Source organism: Spermophilus citellus, assembly GCF_964194105.1.
Source record: "Spermophilus citellus genome assembly, chromosome: 7".
Lineage (NCBI taxonomy): Eukaryota > Metazoa > Chordata > Mammalia > Rodentia > Sciuridae > Spermophilus > Spermophilus citellus.
The window spans coordinates 90668574-90681866 of record NC_138188.1 but is presented as its reverse complement, the minus strand read 5'-3'; the positions used below and the strand labels follow the sequence as shown (position 1 = coordinate 90681866).

Sequence of the window (13293 nt, the reverse complement as noted above, 5' to 3'; positions counted from 1 at the left end):
TTGTGTATTACCAAAACATCATGTAACATGAATAAGCATAATTACATTTGGATGAAAGTATAAAGAAGGAAAAAAATGAGAAAAAAAGAAAATAACATGATACCTTTATAGTTATTAACACCTAGAGCTATTTTTAGCTTGACAATGCACGTGATTTCTCTCATAAAAAATCCTCTATTATCTCATTCTTTCCTATGAGGGACTGATTATCATATTATTTAATATCAATATTTAAAAAATGTAACAAGCGATGAAACAAGCTTCATTCACTCCTCAGGCATCAAGTAAAATTCAGGACATAATGCTTTCCTTCCACTACGAAAAAGCTCTTATGTACACTTTTATTTCATGAAATACACTTGATGGATGATCTACCTCATTTTTGAAATATATTTATTTTTCTACAATGTGCTAAAAATATCGTTAAAGCTCAAAAGCATGACAAATCACATCTATTTCTTATTTGGAAAAAGGCTCTTGCATTATCTCATTTTTACACAATTGTCATCATTCAGAACTACTTTTCCTGCTGCTGAGCACTGCTTGTTTTCATCCATGTGCTGTTTGCAGGCAGAGCTGACATTTTATTTGTTGGCTGATTTCCCATATGCAATAGCTTTGTGCATTATGCCTTTTTTGACTGTTTAATAATCCAGTGTATATTTTATTTGTGACCAAACTAAGGGCAGGTCTTCATATGGTATCACAATACAGAAAATTCCACTGAAAACAATATAACATAATACTTTGTAAACTGTCTTTACCCATGGAGTTTAAGTCACTTGATATAATAACATCTGCTATCCTTAAACAGAAAGATGTTACAATGTGTATTTTCTTTTTATTTTTTGATATGAAAAATGTGTGATATACATAAAATAGACATTCAAATTACATAATCCCTATGGTGTAGATTTGAAGGCACTTTAACTAGTTTCTTGCAAAATAGAGTTAAGGCTGAGGACTAATTATAACTAAAGTCAAAGATTATGCCACAGGATAGTAGCACATTTGATTCTTCTCAGTACCTTCAAATGTTCTTTCATGCATTAGAAGAGAGAATATTTGGTAGCCTGCTAATTGCTCCCTTTGCAAAGCTGACACTGAATATGAGCATGTATTCTGCAGGGAAGGCTGTTGTTTTAAAAATAAGTATACTGTGAAGACAAAACTGATCTGCATTATACTCTAATAGATTAGGGTAGAATGCTACTAGGAACTTGAACTTTGTGTGGGGGGGTGATACTATTTTCATTTTTATTATACTTATTAATGCACACTAGCTGTACAAATTAATGAGATTCACTGTGATATTTCTATACATGCATGCACTGGGCATGGATCATGTCCATCCCTTCTTCTTCTGCCATCAACCCCTTCTTCCTCAGGTCCTCTTTCCAGTCCGTCCTCTTTCAGCTCATCTTTTTTTGTTGTTTGTTTTTGTCTTTGATTTGGGTCTATTTGAAAAATTATATTACTTGGTCTCAGATTGCTTTTCTGTAGAAAGACTTAGCCTGCAATATTCCACTCTCTTCTTAGATCCTGTCTCTTTTTTGTTTGTATGTAGATTATATTGAGATTCAGTAATACATACCACCTTTTTATATATTCACCAAAGTTATCTATCAATGTTGACCAAATTTCTTGAGTGTTTATATTTGACTATTTTTTGCTGAAGCCTAGGATGTTTGTAGAACATACAAAGATCAAGGATATTTCAAATAATGCTTGCTGTTTGGGCCATTGAGATTAAATTTCCCAAAAGTCTATCCAGAAGGCAGACCATCCTATTGCTACTACCTCTACCCATCTGGAACTTTGACCCAAAAGCCTACTATTAAACTATTCCTGGCATGTTTGTTTACAAGAAGGAAATTTATATCAAACAGATTTAGAACCAATAGTCTCACAAATTCATATCCAATATGCCACGCACTATTATAAAATCATATTTGATGCTCTAACATGAAAGGAGATTTGACAAAATAACTTCAAATCTCTAGGTGCCAAAATACCTTCATCAACAAAACATTTAGAAATGTTGAAAACAATATACTAAAATCCCTCCCAGCTTTAATTATTTCCATTGAACAGGCCACAAATTCTTCTGAGTCTTAAAAAAAGTAATGGCTATTGGACCTGGTTTCATGGAATCCATTGAATCCAAAAATGGAGACTGTAATGATTCTTGCTCATGAGAGTTCACTTGTCAAGAAAGATTTACTTGTTTTCCAACAACAGTTTTCTTATTGTTTTTATCTGTTTTTATTTCAAAGTTCATTATAATATTTGTAACCAAGAATAAAAGCAATTTTATTCTTTGTAATAGTCAAAATTGTCACTATGACCAGAATATTCAACTAAAGAGTATATCATAGACTGAATGAGTCATATGATACTTACCTGAGCTCAAATAACTACTGTCTATACTCATTCAGAATGAAGTAAAAGGCTCTCAAACAGATTAATTTTAAGGGAATAAAATACCTTGTTAAATATTTTATTTATTTTAATGGGTACAAATTAAAATTATAGACACTTCCGAGAACTTCTGAATTTTTTCAGTCATATGAATTCAATTTTAGGATTCATATTGTGGTGGTGGTGTTAAACTTCATCCTTTTACTGTTTTTTTAAGCCATTCCTATATATGTATTCCTTTTCTCTGCAACAAATGAACTGCTGCCTTGAGGGAAAATATAATATCTTCTACTATCAAATCCTTCACAATACTCCACCTTATAACATTTATTAAATATTTTATAACTTAATTTTTGGACCATACTATGTTGAAAATTAAAACCTCAGAACTTAATTAACAGAGATAATTAGCATAATACTTTGTCTTCTTGGAAAGTTCATTTCATGTCAGCTGAATGATTTCTAAAATTAAGTTAACATAAAGGAGAATTTATTTCTCTGAAACTTCTTATTTATTCTCCATATTTCTTAGGTATTAAGCAGTATCAAAGTTGCAAGAAAATATTTATTGTGTTTGTTCATCAATTTGGTCATTATTTAAAAGGTTACTACCATTTAAAGAAAAAAATCACTCTAGCTGGATATGGTGGCACTTGTTTGTAATCCCAGTTACTTGGGAGGCTTAGGCAGGAGGATTGCAAATTCAAGGACAGTCTCAGCAGTTTAGCAAGACCCTGTCTCAAAATAAAATAAAAAATATGCAGAAAGTAGCTCAGAGGTAATGTGTCCCTGGGTTTAGTCCCCAATAACATACATACATGTGCAAACTGAAGTGAGCCTCATCTTTAAAAAAAATGCTGTTAGAAATTCTATTATGCATTCTCCTTCATTTACCCCATTGTATGTACAATTAGCCAAATGTCCATTCTCTTTCTTTTTTTCCAACTCTCCAGGAAAATCTCTCTTTAATGGTAACTCACAGAATAAAAGTATGCCTTACCATAGTTTTAAGTGGAAAAACATAGCCATTGATATAGAGGGTTAGCTAGACCCTTTTGATGTGTTGACTTCCCAGTGAAGCTATGCACACCAGCACACCTTTAAGTGGTAGCAAGTTTTATCCTGTCTTCCTTTCTCATTACCACTAATGGACACCTTCCATATTTGACCTGACTTAGATACTTACTAAGCACTGACAGAAAGCTTATTATATGGTGCTACTCTCTTGGCTTTGATGTTCTCTAAACCATGTGTGTGATTGCTTTTAGGGGAAAATTCAAACTCCCGGTACTTTAGACATAGTAAATTCTATCAGAGACTCCAGTTTGTGTCTTGAATCATGAAGTGTGTAGAGGATATATAACAACTAAAAATTATTTCTAGATGCTGAAAATGTAGGCTATGTTTATAGCTCATATTTGCCAGTACAGTTAGAGAATTTATGCTCTTAGGATTTCAGTGAAAGTGTGCCTTTCTCTACTTTAGCCCTTTTGTCTCTCTCTTCCAATCCCTTTCAATAGAGGCAGATAAGTTCTGTTGGTAATAGTAAAAGCCCATACATCATTTTTTAATGTCATCCAATTCAGCACTTATAGATCTTATATTAAATTAGAATCTGTTAGGTCAAAGAAAGTACAGGGTAACTTGTGTGTGTGCGTGTGTGTGTGTGTGAGTGAGTATGTGTGTGTGCGTGTGTGTGTGAGTGTGTGTGTTTGTGTGTGTGTGTGTGTGTGTTTGTGTGTGTTGCCAAGGATTGAATTGAATCCAGGGACTCACAAATACAAACCTTCACTCTACCACAGAGCTACACCTCCAATCCCAAATTAACTCTTTTAAAAAGAAAGTATAAGCAATAACATAATGCACTTAATAATCCACCTTTAAATTCAGTAGGTTGAGGTGAAGAGTACCTTTATCTGTAGAATGGATCTTCCTTCCTGAAGATACTGAAAAAAAGAAAGTATATGTGCCATTTTATTGGGTGACATATCAACTTTAAAATAAATTTTGAAAAAGACAAAAATTGATTTTTACCAATTAGAACAATTTTTTTAAAAGTAAAAAAAAAAAGAAAGAAGAAATTTATTTACTACAACCAAGTCTCACCTGACCAGCCAATAGAGCCTACTTTCCACTACTCCCCCATTTCATACAAAGAACAGACACTGTTAATCAATCCCAGAATTTTTTACGATGTGCTCATACTCACCTTTAGAATCTCCAATACAGTGACCCAGGCGTTGATAATAATTTTATTTGGCAGAATACTAAACTGAATCTCTGAAAGGGGTAATATGCCCTAAAAATATTATTTGTCTTAAAAATATATCACAAGGATTAAGAAAATGTGAACCAAGTGAAGAATCACTGAAAACCAATAAAGGTATTGTTAAAAAGGGTCCAAAGGGGTTAAATTCTGAAGTAGATCTGTAATCTCATAGTTAAATATGAGTATGAAGACTTTCTTCATAAAAAGCTAAATCTATCAGTAATAACATTGATAGACATCATTTTTTAATATTATTTCTAGAGTTATGGGGTATATTAAAGAAAAAAAGTCCATTTGAATTATTATGACTATGTCATTGAATAGTACCATATGATTGCCTAAATAGTAGGATTTTCTTGCTACAACCCATGTAAAATACCCAATAAGGTGCCCAGCACAGAATAGGCATTCAATATGTCTGCTGCATTTTTCCTTTGTCTTTAAGAATCTAATTAAAAATCTCCATGTTGAAGTTTTCTGTAGATATTGATCTAGATATTGCATATAATATTGCATAAAATGTTTCTGCTAATGAAGAAAATTTGCATGGCAGATAAAAATAGTATTAAAACGCACATCTATTTATGAAATATCCATTTAACCAGGAAATGAGCTTCTGACCCATCTGGTGTCTATAGTATCAATCTATTACTGAAGTTACCTGAGGGAGTCACGGAAAGTTCAGGCATTCAGAGAAGCAATGTACAAGCACAGGGCGAGTTATTTTCAGAAAAGCCTTTATAGAAGATCTTAGCTTATAGTGGTAGATAAGAAGAAACTTTATTTTCAGAGGATTAAAACTAGAATTCTTTATTTATGTTGATTGCCAAGATAGCAAAATCTTTCTCTCAGAGTTCAGTAGAGGGATGAATCAGGAAACTCAGATCAAAAGAGCAAACTGCCGGTCGGTGACCTCACAGAGATACAATCACAGACCCAAAGCTTGTGTGGTATAAGCTGTTCAAGAGATTGGGAGGAGTTATTTGAAAAGGCAGCCAGTACAGCACTGGTTACTGATAAGCAATTTCTAATACATGCTAATACATTTCTATTTTGCAACTAGATGTACCTTTCATTACTGTGCTAGGATGAGCCATAGATCAGGTAGAGAATGCCCTGGGACCCTCCTGGGACACAGGAATGGCACACAAAGATCTGGATCAAGATAACAAAAAGGGGAAGTGGAGGAAGGATGCAGGATCATCAGCACTTGCCCATTGACATCCAGACCAGCAAGCCACTCGACTGGCTGTTGGAAAGAAAGTCATTGCAAACTGATATGGCAGAGTCTAGTGCTGAAGACTCAAGAGAAGATCAATGATGTCATCCAGGACATGCCAGAGAGAGAAGAGATTGTCCAGGTGCTCTCTGAATCCTATATTCCCTATTTCCACTAAGAATCCTGGAACTTGTCAAAGGTAATGAAGTTTCCACATAGAACCTTTCTGGCTGGTTCTTGGATGTAGGATTGGCAAGAAATCGTAGCCCTGTATGAGAAGGGCAGCACCTACTTAGTGGAACTCTCTAGCCTCCTGGCTCGGAATGTCAACTAGGAGATCCCCTTGCTGAAGAAGCAGATTGCTAAGTGCCAGCAGCTGTCAACAAGTGTTAGAGTCTGTAAACAAGTCCGGATGGCGCCTGGCATTTTGCCAGAGGGAGTGGTTTGTGAAGTAACGCCAGCGAGCCATTAAGTGTGGAGATTCCTTATTGGTTGACTGCTGTATCTAGTTTATGTTAATTAAGATAAGCTGTGTGGGATGTATAAATACCTCTGTTGTCCTACAATAAACTACTACTCCTGCTGTATCAAGGTACACAAGTTGTTCGTCACCCCCTGGTTATTTTGCTGCAGCCTGACTGCGGCAAACAAGACTAGAGCTGCAAGGAGGAGGAGGGCCAGCTGAGATGCGTGAGCAGTTCTATCACTCCTGCAAGCAGTATGGCATCATGAGAGACAATGTCTGAAGAGAACTGCTGGCCCTGATGAAGGACCTGCCAAGTTGGCTGGTTGAGATTAAAGTAGGGGCTCAGTCCCTGGGGGAAGCCAGGGACCTATACCAGGCCTCTGTAGAGTTTTTTATGTGAAAGTCCCACAAAGCAGGTGTTGCCTATGCTGCAGTACTTGCAGAAACAGGGAAATTCAATGGTGTATGAATGGAGGAGAGGAACAGAGCTTTCTGTAGTAGAGTGGCCATACCTGGAGGAGCCTCCTGAGCAGTTGGAAGAAGATGTGATCGACTAGAGAAATGTGGGGTGGAGGCAGTTTCCAGTGCAGGCATCTCTGCTGAGGCTTCTGGAATCAACTGGGACATCTTCCTGGAATTGGAGGCAAAGCCCCCTGGGGTTGAGGGGAAAGACTGGGGAGATGATGCTGCTGCTTTTCAGATCACAGGGCTTGAAGCAGGAACCCAGGCTCCAGAAGGTGTTGCTAGGGGCCCAGATGCTCGGACACTTTTTGAATACCCTGAGACCCAGAATCAGTTCACAGAGCTTGAGACCTTCTTGTCCCAGAGAGCAGTGGAGATGAGTGAGAAGGCCGACATCCTGTCCATGAGCCAGTTCCAGTTCGCTCCCACCATCTTACAAGGCCAGGCCAAAGAGAAGATGGTTACCATGGTGTCCATACTGCAGGATCTTATTGGTCAGCTCACTAGTCTTTAGATCCAACACCTGTTTATGATTCTGGCCACACCAAGATAGGTGGACTGAGTGATGTAATTCCCCTAGCAAAAACTGAAACAGTCCCAACTGCTGGCTTTGAAGAAAGAGCTGATGGTGCAGAAGTAGCAGGAGGCACTTCAGGAGCAGGCAGTTCTGGAGCCCAAGCTACACCTGCTGCGGAGAAGACCAAGGAGCTTCAGAAGCTGATTGAAGCTGACATCTCCAAGAGGTTCAGCAGGCACCCTGTGAACTTGATGGGAACCTCTGATGTTCTCCCTGTGTGTTCTTACCTGTCCATCTTCCCAGCCTCAGGTGGAGGTGGGACCACCATGGCTGATATTGTGGGGCCCTTCCCTTCAAGAATCCAGGCAGGCTGGAGGACAGAGAGCCACAGGATGGAACCTTCCCCTGGGTGGGGATGTGGCACTCACTCTTGCCTGGCCCTGTGGCCTATCAGCCTGAAACCCCAGCTGCTGCTGTTGCTAGTTAATTGAGTTGGACTTAATAAAAGAGCAAAAGACAAAAAAAACCCAAAAAAAAGTCCAGAGACCTATGTGTACTCCAAAGAAGAGATCAGGGGAGTTGAAATCAGGCTGCCTCTTCTAATTCCAAACATATTTCTCTCCACAGATTGAAGGCATGATTCTATATAACATGGATATTAAATATTAAGTAAGACACACAGTCTTTGTCCTTAAGACTGTTAGAAAACATTGGAACAGACAGCCGTTAATTGAATAATCACAAAATGTACAATTATTATGCTAGCTTATGTGTAAGAAAATCACAATAGACACTATTTTCACCAGTTTGAAAGTTCCTGTCCACAATGAAGGACCTTATATTACACAGGGCTTATGCTTTTTACTATGAAACAAAAAATATAAAAGGTTAGAGCTGAAGATCTTACATCTCATGAAACCATGCTTCATAATTTTGTCCATCTTACATCCACACTAATGGAAAGGAAAATGAATTATTAGTACATTTCTTTTAATAATGGAGAAAATTTGGCAATTATGTTGAGAAAACAAATAATTCGAAAATCAGCAACCAGATTTTACAGAATTTTTAAAGCAATATGTTATAGATTGAGGCATGTATCTGGATAGTCTATATAATATGTAAGCAAATGACTATATAGAACATTTTACCTTAAAATTAAATTTCAAAATTAAAATTCATTATTGAATATGTGAATTAAAACAACCAACAGAATTACATGATTTTGTATTTTTTGTAGTTATAGAAACATTTCAAAACTGCTAAGATCTACTTATATTTTGTGAAAGTCATAAATAGCCAGTTGCTTTTTAAAAAATGTACTTCTAGTATAACTACTATATAAAGATATCTTTGAGTCAATTTGCAACATTAGGAAGGAGAGAAAAAGAGAAAGAAATCAAAATATGAGAACACTTTGAAAACATTTTGTCACGCTATTTATACATGCATCATCAGCATTAACATTGATTTATTGTTAGCAAATGTTCTTGTAGAATTAAATGAAACCAATAAATATGATTAGTAAATCCTTTCTAGATAGCATATTTCATCTCTAATCCGAGAATGTTTTAACCTTTGCTTAAATTGTTCAAAATCTTCCCATTTAAAGAAGATGGACTGGGTCCAAAGATTCACTTTTTGTTTGTCTGAATATAATAGATTTAAGCGTCCCTGGGAATGGCAGGTTAATTGGTGAGAACAAGACAACCCGTTGAGCCTCATGGAGTGGGACAGCTCAACCCTGTTCCACATTTTGAAGCCTCACAAATCCAGCTTCCAAGCAGGGATTACTTTTTCTAACTACAAAATGCTTTAAAGCAAACAAATTCCAGAGAAGGCAGACCAGAAAGTACCACAAATATCAGTGGCTTTCTCTCTCCCTTTAAAGCTTTATGAATCTTAAGTTCTATGATATTTTTGTTAGTTTTAAATTATTATAATCTTGATTATTAGAAATAATTATAGCTGGGTGTGGTAATATACGCCTATAATCCCAGCAGCTTGGGAGGCTGAGGCAGAAGGATCACAAGTTCAAATCTAGCCTCAGCAAAAGCAACATGCTAAGCAACTCAGTGAGACCCTATCTCTAAATAAAATACAAAATAAGGCTGGGGATGTGGCTCAGTGGGTCGAGTGCCCATGAGTTCAATTCCCAGTACCCCCTTCTCCCTCCCGCAAAAAGGGAAAGGGAAATAATTATAGAGAGGAACTTGGACTTAAAAACATGAATAATACAAATTGAGATTTAGGTAACTGTATTTTCTTTTTCCTGGACTAGTATACATACACATAAACATATTAGAAAAACTCAAATAACCCATGGTCTGCTCTGAACCTCCACACAGACTTCCCAGAAAATCCATCAAATCAGTGATTCCATCCTAGGAAATGTTTACTCTAGCTCTCCTCTCCTCCTGCATAACATAAACAAGGGCTTTATGGAAAACTCTCCAGTTGGGTAACTTGCATAGGTGGAGGGTATAGCCTTCCACAACAGAGAGGTCTCTCTCCCTTAGCCTGTTGAAAGGGTTCGTCTGATGATGTCTGAATTGTCAGAGTTCTTGTGGATCACTTCGTCACCAGCATTTCTAAATTTTATCATAAAGTCCTTTCAAATTCTATAGCATGCAACAGGCCATAACATGCAAGCTCCTGGTTTCTGAGTAGGTCCTGAAGTTTTGGATCCTCCCACCCTTTGCAAATGCTCCAGTCTGAATGTCCTGCCACAGTCTTTACCATTGTTCACATGCTTCTGTCCCCTTATTACCTCTCAGGTGTAACTGTGTTATCTTTTCTCAAGGATTAATTTGACTAGTCTCTTGTTTAAAGCCTTGTATCTTTGTTGAAGCAACAAGCCCCTACATTTATAACTCAGGTAGTAACAGAACTAGTTTTCACTGTCTCTTGTCAGTGTGTGATGGTTGCTTTTCCACCTCCTGCCTTCACCCATTTTTATCTGTCTCTGCCATACTGGTGCACTTTCCTTTAATGATGCGGGCTCTCCTGACTCCTGACTCATCAATTTGTTCTTGGGTTTTAACATAGATGGCAGCACAGTAGAGTTGGCCCATGGAAATCTCTAGGAAAATTCTCCAGAAGTTCAGAAAATGAGAAGTTGGCCATCCTTTGATTCCTCTGCCTCAGCTCTTCATTTGTGACTGAAACAACCCTTTAACACCGAAACTCCTCCCAGGATGCTGTCCTCCTCTAGGTCTGACTCTCAATAGGTCTTCCTAAATTATTTTCCTCCTATTTCCCCTTCTAGTAGCAATAGATTCCCTTTCTTTTGTTACTTCCTAGGTACTTCCCATCTATTGTTTGCTACCTGTTAGTCCTGTCCACACTCTGTAAATAGTCCAACTATTAAATTATCTTCTATTCTATCCTCTGTTCTCTGTTGATATCCTGACTGAAACTAATTACTCTACAGAGCCCCTATTGCCAAGATCCTCTTGGTGATTCTGGCAAAAGTAGTATAGCTTCTAGTACTTAGTATAGAGATCAAAACTAATGTATTGATATAACATACTCTTGAAAAATGAAAGAGATAATCATCTATATTTTAGAGGGAGGAGAACTCTAATGGAATGAATGTGAAAGTGGTTGTGAAAGCCAGCAGATATCAAAATATAGGAACACAAAGAGGTAAAGAGAAAAACAATCCTTTCTGCATCTTATGTTCCTCAAGGACATCATTCATTTTCCCATTATAGAGGTAAAAAATGGTATTGAAATTTGTTAGCTTTCATGACCATTCCCTACCAGTAGATAGTTCCCAAAAGACAGAAACCTTAAATTATTCATCATTTTGTTCCTGGATTCTTATATAGACCTCAGCACATAGGGTCTCATCATTGCAAGTCACATGATTGAATAAATGAGAAATGATGGTAAAAGACCCAAGAAATACATATGAATGTGTGTCATAGAAGCATGATTCACAATAGCCAAAGGTGTAAACAGTCTATCTGCTCATTAACAGATGAATGGGTAAACAAGTTGTGGTATATGCATGGGGTGGGGTAATATTCTGCTCACAGATGTGAAGTACTGACACAGGCTGAACATGGACATTAATGGAGTAGTGAATATGGGTGAGCCTCAAAAATCTTGTGTCGAGGGAAAGATGCCAGACACTAAGGTTAGCATATTGTATGATTCTATCTATGAGAAATATCTTTAATAGGTAAATTCCTAGAGAGAACATAAAATGGTGGTTGCCAGAGTCTGGCGGAAGAGAGAAATGGGGAAACTGTCTAATGAATGTTTTGTAGTTATAAAAATATTTTGAAACTATATAGGTTTATGGAGCACTGTAAATATACTAAATACCATTAAATTGGTCAATTCAAAATTGTTAATCTTAACAGTAGGTGAACTTCACCTCAATTACAAAGAAACTAAGAAAGATAATTTTCATTATGTGAATGATACAGAACCTCTTCCTGCCCTGACAAAAAGTAGAAGAGAAAGCTTGTTTCAACCCAAACTCTGGAAAACCTGTAGCCTCCCCACAGAGAACACACTCCCATGATTATCCAGGGCTACCACAGCTGTTAGCCATCTACATTCACCTTCTTTCATTCCATTTACTAAGAAATCTTAGTTTTGACTTGCAAATTCTGAAACATCCCTACTTAAGTTTATTTTCTAATATATATCTTGGTTCTAACTACTTATACTCAATGAATATTCTGGGTAGAACTGATGTGCTCATTTTTCCCTTCAAAAATCCCCTGTAAATCTAGTCCTTCCTGAGTAGTTATTATTTGGGTTGCTAAGAGCAGATCCATAACTGCTTGTGGTAAATTTATGACATAGGTTAGACTGCCAAAACCAGACCTCTCAGCAAAAGCATGAACACAGTCATATTTCAAAACAAGCCACATCCTTTAGGTTTCTTACTATTTAAGTATAAACAAGAAGGCTTTGACTAGTTTGTGAAAAAAATGAGGTTGAAAACCTTACATGCATTATTTGCCAGGGCCTTTCAATAATTTAATTCAAACATAAGTGAATGGTTAATGTCTCTAATTTCCTTGTTTCAGGACTATTTTCCTGTTTGTTAGAGTTTCTTTTTTTTATTAAAATGCATCAGCAAACATTGTGGTTTTTTTTTCTTCTGTAGGGTCCTCAACTTTCTTGAATTAAAAGCCATTGCCTTCTTTAGCATAATCATATGACAGATGGCGCAGTTTATTTAGCTAGCACTTTAAAGTATCTTCTAACAATTAGGCACAGACCTCGTCAAGTTGGGCACCAAAATGAATATAAAGTCTTCATCTTACCTTTGAAGAACTGACAACTTTGTAAATGAAACAGGCAAGTAAATCTTTGTACTTATTGTCGGCTCTTGAATAGAGGTAAATATGTGTGTATTATAGTGAGTTCTCTATAGAAGCCAGAATACAGACTAGAACAGGTTGCTTTGGAAATGACTGTGAGATGAGCAGAGAAAGAAGGTGGTTACAAAATTCATGGACTGGGAGAGAGTACAGAACTATCTCAAAAAGGTGATGATATGTAACAGAGTCTAGAATTCTGAACAGTTTTCCAGGAACATAAAAAGGGAAAAGGTGTCCCTAACTTAGGAACGACATGCACACAAATGCAATGGCGTGACAGATATGTCATGTTCCAGAAACTGGACATTGTTCCGTTATAATAAAGCACAAAGTGAGTCTTTAGTGAGCATAGAAAGAATTGCCTTAGGTTCCTTTTCAACCTAGTAGATGGAGAGATGGGGGAGGGAAAGTAAGTTAACTCTAAAAGATCTTAAATAGTATCTTTAGGATCATCTGGTATAAAATAATGACAAAATATGAAAGAACAAAGTGAGAATGGAAGATTACCAAGGATAAAGTGCTAAAGAATATAAGTGACTTGTATCGTTGTTTTGGCTTCTCGGAGAAGCTGACTTCAATATGGGATTAGAC

The 13293-nt window shown here is 36.8% G+C and overlaps 1 pseudogene across 1 annotated transcript; it reads left to right on the top strand.

Annotated features, from left to right (window-relative positions):
- Positions 1 to 5873: 5873 nt before the first annotated feature.
- LOC308653359 (CDK5 regulatory subunit-associated protein 3-like) lies at positions 5874 to 7845 on the top strand (annotated as a pseudogene). The gene is made up of 2 exons: positions 5874 to 6307; positions 6567 to 7845. The product of its transcript is annotated as a CDK5 regulatory subunit-associated protein 3-like (transcript).
- The last annotated feature ends 5448 nt before the right edge of the window (positions 7846 to 13293 follow it).